This window comes from Microcaecilia unicolor, chromosome 5, assembly GCF_901765095.1.
Source record: "Microcaecilia unicolor chromosome 5, aMicUni1.1, whole genome shotgun sequence".
Lineage (NCBI taxonomy): Eukaryota > Metazoa > Chordata > Amphibia > Gymnophiona > Siphonopidae > Microcaecilia > Microcaecilia unicolor.
Window position 1 is genome coordinate 292,760,412 of NC_044035.1, and position 7,982 is coordinate 292,768,393.

Below are 7,982 nucleotides of genomic sequence, written 5' to 3' on the forward strand. Positions count from 1 at the left end.
ACATGGTTGTAATGCTTTGCATGGCAAATAATATATGCAGCAGTATTTTGGAGAGTCTGGAGGCATTTAAGATTAAACTTAGTGATACTTGCATAGATGATATTACAGTAATCATAGCGGGAGTTAATATAAGCATAGCAAAGTGAGCAGAGTGAATCAAAATCAACGGTGTTACGGATTGATCGTAAACATCTTAGGAAGTAGAAACCTGTTTTTAGGACCTGCAGGATCTGTGGAGTAAAATAAAGCGCAGAGTCAATAATTGTTCTCAGATATTTAAAAGAAGTGACAATGGCAATTTGTCTATCAAACAGAATAGGCTAGATAGACGGAGGAGACCGAGACCCTGTGGTGCCTAGTACTGGGTAATTTCCAATAGTTCACACAGGCTCCTACATACTGACTTTTGTCTGACAGTCATCAACAGCTCAATGAAGATGCGACAGAACTTCTGTTTCAAAATGACATCTTAGTAGCATGTGCTGGGTTACCCTGGCTGGAGGCAGAGACTAGAACTGGAGAGTTGGTTGCGTTATTGTGTGCTTGTTGCTCTTGGTTAAGTGGTTCTTTCCTGTTTTATTTCTTGTTTGTTCTGTCTGTCCTAATTAGATTGTAAGCTACTATTTAGCATTTTTATAGCGCTACAAGGCGTACGCAGTGCTGCACAAACATAGAAGAAAGACAGTCCCTGCTCAAAGAGCTTACAATCTAATAGACAAAAAATAAAGTAAGCAAATCAAATCAATTAATGTGTACAGGAAGGAGGAGAGGAGGGTAGGTGGAGGCGAGTGGAGGCGAGCAGGGACTGTCTCTTCATATTCAAGTGTACAGTGCTGCGTACGTCTAGTAGCGCTTTAGAAATGATAAGTAGTAGTAGTTTTACAGTGGTGTTCCTTTTCTACTCTGTGCATTGTTTTTTATTTGTAAACTGCTGTGACCTTTGTTTAGAAATGGCAGTATATTACGTCTGATAATAAACAAACATTTTCAATATGATGTCTAAATCCAACTTTGGATGTTTTGCTTAAAAAGTGAAAAAATCAAGTGGCAAACATGGCCATTTTCGAACCTGAAAAAGTTTATCTTTTTGTTTCAAAAATGACCATTTCCTAGATTTTTTAAGTTTTGTGCTCAGTGCATTGTTCTTTTGTGACCATTTTTGAAAAAAAAATTTTTTTTTCAAGGGAAAAATGCACAAAAACAAGTCATTAGGATGTATTGGGGGGGGGGGGGGGGGACATTCTTAATAGACTGGCCACACAGACATCCCAGCAGAACAGTGAGGCATCCTAGGAGGCACTGCAGTGGACTTCACATAAAAGGTCTCAGATACACATCTCACCATTACCCCTTATATTGTATAGTGAACCCTTTAAATCCCACCAAAAACCTAGTGTACCCAACTGTACACCACTGCAATAGCCCTTATGCCTGCAGGTGTCACTGATATATAGGTACAGTAGGTTTGTGGTGGGTTTTTAGGGCTCACACTTTCTACTACAAGTGTGTCAGAGTGTGATATGAGTCTGAGTCCAGTTCTCTACAGTGCACTGCACAGACCACTAGGCTAGTCCCAGGACCTGCTTGCAGCTCTAATAGGATTGGCCATAACATCTGATGCTGTTATAGGTACTGGTATGTACTTTCTTTCACATCTTTGTGGGGTGGGAGAGGGTCAGTGGCCACTGGGGAGAGTGATGGGGGGGGGGGGGGGGGGTCATGTCTTAATCCCTTCAGTGCTCATCTCATTTAGGATACCTTTTTATGACTTAGTCATGACTGAAATAGGTCTAGACCAAAACATCCAACTTTTATCCCTGGACTTTTTTTACTTTGTTCCATTATGGCAGAAAAATGTCCAAGTTGTGGGAATGCCCAAATCCTGCCCTCAACATGCCACTGATATGCCCCCTTGTGATTTGGACACAGTATAGATGAGCTGCATAGAAAAATGTCTTAAAATTTGTTTTGAAAATAGTGATTTGGACGTTTTTGCAAGAAAAATGGCCCATCTTCCGCTTTGTTCTACTTTTTGGATGCTTTTTTGTTTTGAAAATGAGCCCCATATAGTTGGTCATAAGGGCCCTTTTACTAAACCACTGTAATATATTGAGTTTATTTAATTTATTTATTTGTTACATTTGTATCCCACATTTTCCCACCTATTTGCAGGCTCAATGTGGCTTACATAGTATCGTAAAGGCATTCGCCAACTCCGGTACAGAACAAATACAAAGTGATGTTGTGGTAGAATAAGGTTCATGTGTTACAGACACATTAGGGAATCATAGAGAGGAAGAGTTATGTTATGTCCATTATGAGCTTTGGTTTCGTTGTGTTGCAGGGTTCAGGCATTTAGGTTGAGTTGGTGACTATCCTGTGGTAGCTGCAACTATTAATGCAGCACCAATTGGGGGCGTTCCTACTCTTTTATATTGCAGGTTATGCGTTAATATTCAGATTAATGTATGGTACCTGTTCCTGGTTAACACAGAAGCACTTATCCCCAGAATCTATAAATGGCACCCAAAGTATTGGGAAAACGAAACTACACAAAGAAACACAAAGCATACAACACAACAAAGATGACGAAGAGAGCAAACACAACTTTAATGATCTTGATTTGACTCGACAGAGCTGTGTTTCTGCTTATATGGCCTGCATCAGGAGTCTTGTTGTGTCACTGTCTCTGAGTTGACATCATTGGTGGGAAAGGTTTTACATTTGCAAGGTTGCTTGCCATTCCATTGATACAAATAGGATTTGCAACACTTTACATTTTTACGGTGACACAACAAGATTCCTGATGCAGGCCATATAAGCCGAAACACAGCTCTGTCAAGTCAAATCAAGATCATTAAAGTTGTGTTTGCTCTGTTCATCATCTCTGCTGTATTGTATGCTGTACCTAAAGTATTGGGATCATGACTCTAAGAGAATTGTGGAGAATGAAGAGGTTATGGTAATCTGGGACATTTTCATCCCGACTGATAAAAAGCTGGATGCAAGAAAATCATACATAGCAGTAAAAGAGAAAAACACCAAAACAGTATTAATTATAGAGATGCCAATCCTGAGCAATTACTCTGTGAATTGCATTGAGAGAGAAGATCCTGAAGTACCAAGAAATGCAATCTGAGATGAAGAAAATGTGGCAGAAAGATACAGAAATATTTCCCATTGTTTTGGGTGCAACACGCTTGATCAAAAACAATTTCCAAGCGCACTTGGATAGGTTGCCTATACGTTTCATCTTATCAACACTAGAGGAAAGCGTTCTTTGGCATGATGCAAGTACCACGGTGAACGTTACCAATAAATTTGAGAGACTGAGATCATACTCCATGTGGCCTGGCTTAGGAAGGAGTGAGGTTCATTTCTGTCACGGTATGTGCACAACTAACCCAATTGGAGAAATTGTCCCCAAGAGAAACCCATAGGATGTGCTATGTTATCCACTTCAGCCACCTGCATATGACTGCTTCTGGCATTCATAACTCACAGTACATTAATTGTCAAAAGGAAACTACCCATGGAGTTTCTCATTGAAAATTTGTTACATGAATGTGCAATAAAACTATCCCTGTAATTTGCAGCTACAAAGGCTATTTAAAAGTTGCCCCCTAAATTGTTCTATGCTGTCCATTGTCATAGTCCATTAATAAATACTTGAAAGGATAAGAATGCATGTAGCTCTAGATATTTATCCAGACATGGTGGGTGCAAAGAAATGTAATACAAAAATGAAAATGGCTGATATTGTATATGCACAATCTTAGAGGATAATATTCAGTGTCATTTTCTAGGGTAAGATATGTTTTAGTGATTAAACATTACCCTCCCTCAACATGGCTAGAGGTGCATGTGGTGCTTCATAGTTTGCATGCTTTGAGCCACATTGGCGGAGGTGTTCCTGGCCATGCTATTAGTTCAGAAGAGGTACATAAAAATGGATGCACACTATTTTCCATTAAAAAGCAGGTGCAAACATAATTTTCAAAGATAAAGTCCTTGCACACTTTTGCTTTCAGAGCTGGTGCACGACCTGTGGGTAAAAAATACTGTCGGACCCATTCCCAATGTGGCAGTTTGAAAACTGCCCCCACCTTTCCTCTAATCCTTGTAATAATATTTCCTAATTGCATAACTCTATCAGTGTACAAAGTACGCAACAGAACAATTTCCACAGTGGGAATCTCTCTACCCCAAAGGGGTCTTTAAGATCACAGCTCTGTGTTGCAAAACACCACCTGCTGTTCTTACAACTGCTCCACTAGTTTCAAGTTACAGTCATGACCTTGAATTCTATTAGAATACAGACTAGGATTTTATGCTGAATTATTTTCTAACTCAGCTGCTGCTGTGTAGCTCACCCAGATTAATTCAAAACATTTAAAAATATTCCACAATCTATAACTATTCTTTAGTCACATATACATTTACCCCCTGATTCTATAAAGGATGCCAAAAAGTTTGCACACAAATTTAGGTGCGATCCTGATTTGCATGCACAATTTAATAGAATGAGCCAATTAGTGCCAATAATTGGCTTTTTAACAAGCAATTATTGGCACTAATTAGATTTAATTGGGGCTAATCGCATAAATTTTGGCTTTGGAACTGTGCCTACAATTTATATGCAGATGGAAGGGTCATGGGTGTTTTGGGGTGGATCGAAGGGCATGGTTTTGAGTTATATGCGTAATTACATAATAATGGTAATGGTTACATGCATAATTACAGAATAATAATAATAATGCGTAATTACAGAATAGTGTATAAATGTAGGTTTGGGAATTTGCACCATGTTTTCATTGGTGCAAATGACCAGCACCTAAATTTACACGTGCTCTGTCTGCTTAAGTGTTAGTTCTATAAACAGCGCCAAACTTTAGGCATGACTTATAGAATACCATTTAAGCAGGTATATTTTGGTGCTGATTTTTAGGCGCCATATATAGAATCTAGCCCTTAGGGGGCAGTTCAATAAAGGACGCTATAACTTAGGCACTCAAAATCTAGGTGCAAGGCTGGTATTCTATATCATCAGATTTATGTGCCTATTTCGATATAGAATACTAGCATAAGTTGGCAATTCGGTGACTAAATTTAGGAACCACCACTTACACCAGCTCTATGGCAGGTATAAATGTGAGGGCCTAAATGCAACAGTTAGGCACCTACCTGACAGTATTCAATAAAGTGCATGTTGAAATAGTTGGAACGCCCATGATCCGCCCATGTCCCTCGCATGTCCCTCGCATGCAAATGCCCTATTGCAGTTAAGTGCTAGAACACATAAGCTTAGGTGCTCAATTACAGAATAGTGCTTAATAGTTCTAGTTGGGGGGGGGAGCTGGACTCTGAACTCTCACCAGGAGGAGCCAAGCAAGAGTGACATTTGTTCTCCTGAAGACGCTGTATAGTGAAACGCAGCCCTGCGTTAGGAATAAAATGAGGGAACAAAGCGAGGGATCAAGATGGCTAATGCACAGCACAGATAACATGGGATACGATAAAAAAAAAAAAAATCACTGGCACTCCAGTACCGGATTCCTGCTAAAAGATAAGTGTTGTAATAGATGATTCAAATGATTTTAGAATCTATTCAATCTTTATAGACTGATATTGAGAACAGACAATGAATAATTGAACAAAGAACATAAAGATAGAATATAAGGAGATAGGGAGGCAGGGTACTGGTGCCATGATGTTGTAAGTTGGAGAGCCAGTAAAAAGATATACAAAAAGATGGTTGGCATTTCACATATACTGAACACCAAAAAACATTATTTAAAATAAAATAATATATTTTGAGAATGAATAAAATGTAATTATATTGACAGAACTGGTATAAACATAGATTCAGTTAAAATTTAATGCCACAAAGTGCAGAGTGATGCACTTGGGATGCAGAAATCCAAAGGAAATATACCAGATAGGAGGAGAGAGATTGATAAGCCTAGTTCAGGAGAAGGACCTGGGGTGACTGTGTCTGAGGATCTCTAGGTGACAAAACAATGTGACAAGGTGGTGGCCATGGCCAGAAGGATGCTAGGCTGCATAGAGAAGGGTATAACCGCAGAAGAAAGAAGGTGTCGATGCCCCTGTACAAGTTGTTGGTGAGGTCCATTTGGAGGGAGCTTACTCAAGATGGCTGCCCATTGAGAATATCGCGTGTAGATAATCCAGAGCAGGAAGTTTGAATGCGCTGAACTAGCTTGGTTTGCTCACGCCTTGAGACAGCTTATATTTAGCGAAACTCTGGCCAAAGTCGGTGTGCTGGACCGATTATCTACACGCGATATTCAACCTGCATGTGAAAGTTGAAATTAAGTTTATTATTTCTCTTTACACTTTTTCTGGATCCATGGTCAGCTCTGTGAAGATTTAGCATCTCCAGTACTACACATTAAAAATAAGAGGTTTTTTTTTATGTTGATGAAGATAAAGAACTCATGATTTCTTCCAACCTATGTCATTTAAGATAACTATTTGGGCTGGAGGTTAGGTTTCAGAGGCTTTTTCCCTTTCATATATTTTTAAAGTTTAAAGTTTGATGCACTTCACAGAACTGTAGTCTATCTCAAGTACTAATTTTGCCTTTACTGAAGAGAGAAAACATTTTTGTGTGATATTGCTACTCTCTCCTCCTTGTTGGTACATGTTTATGACTTATAACATACGATTGTACCCTGATGTATCCAGAACTACATAGAAAAAAAAGACAGCAGTTTTTACAGTTAAGACCTCAGGTATTGTAATTGGGGGCAACCTTTGTTCTTAGGTACCCATGTAAATGTGTGATCACCTTTCAAGGGGTGCGATATGGTTTTTTTTTAAAACGCCTTGCAATTAACTAATTTCCTTTCTGGCAAAATTGTAGTCCCTTTGAATACTCCACAGCGACTGTCATCCCTGTCTCCACTATGATAGTATATGTGGTTGGTTCCTGGGTGCTGCCTTGTTTTTTCTATTGTTACGTTTTGATTGTCTATTTTTTCTGTCTTTTCTTTAGTCTCTCCCTCACTTACTGTGGACTGACAATGACGTATGATGATCTTTCTTTGCCTCATTTTGTTTTGTGAATTTTTCTTCATATTTTGTTTATTTCTATAATGATGGGTTCTTTTGTCATGTAAAATGTCAATATTTTATAAATAAAAAGTTAAAAAAAATAAAGAAAATGGTATGGGGTTTGTGTCACAATACATATGAGGAGAGACTAGAAGACCTGAACATATATACCCTGGAGGAAAGGAGAAACAGGGGTAATATAAGGAATTAATCTACAAACAAATATTTTCTATAGACAGGAAGATGGTAGAACTAGAGGACATGAACTGAGGTTGCAGTGGGGCCGACTCAGGAATAATGTCAGGAAGTACTTTTTCATGAACAGTGTGGTAGATACCTGGAATGCCCTTCCACGAGAGGTGGTGGAGATGAAAGTGGTAATGGAATTCAAAAATGCATGGGATAAACACAAAAGAATCCTGTACAGAAGGCATGAAACCAGACAAGCTTAGCAGTGATTAGATGGCAACACCAGTAATCGGGAAGCAAAGCCAGTACTAGGCAGACTTCTATGGTTTGCGTCCTGATCGTGAATGGACAGATTTAGCATTAGTAGCTGCAGAACAAGGCCAGTGGTGGGTAAACTTCTACAGCCTGTGCCCTAATCGTGGATGGACAGATTTGGATGGGCTGGAATGGGGTTCGATGACAACTTCACTAGTTGGAGAACAAGGCCAATACAGGGCAGATTTCTATGTCTCTGCCCTGAAAATGGCAAGGACAAATCAAGATCAAGTATACATATGTAGTATAACATCAAGCCTTATGCTACAATTTTATCTTGTTGGAGAGACTGGATGCACCGTACAAGTCTTTATCTGCCATCATCTGCTATGTTACTATGTAAGAAGTTGTCTGAAAACAAACTGTTCTGCCAATTTAGATAGTATTAATAAATGTGAAAT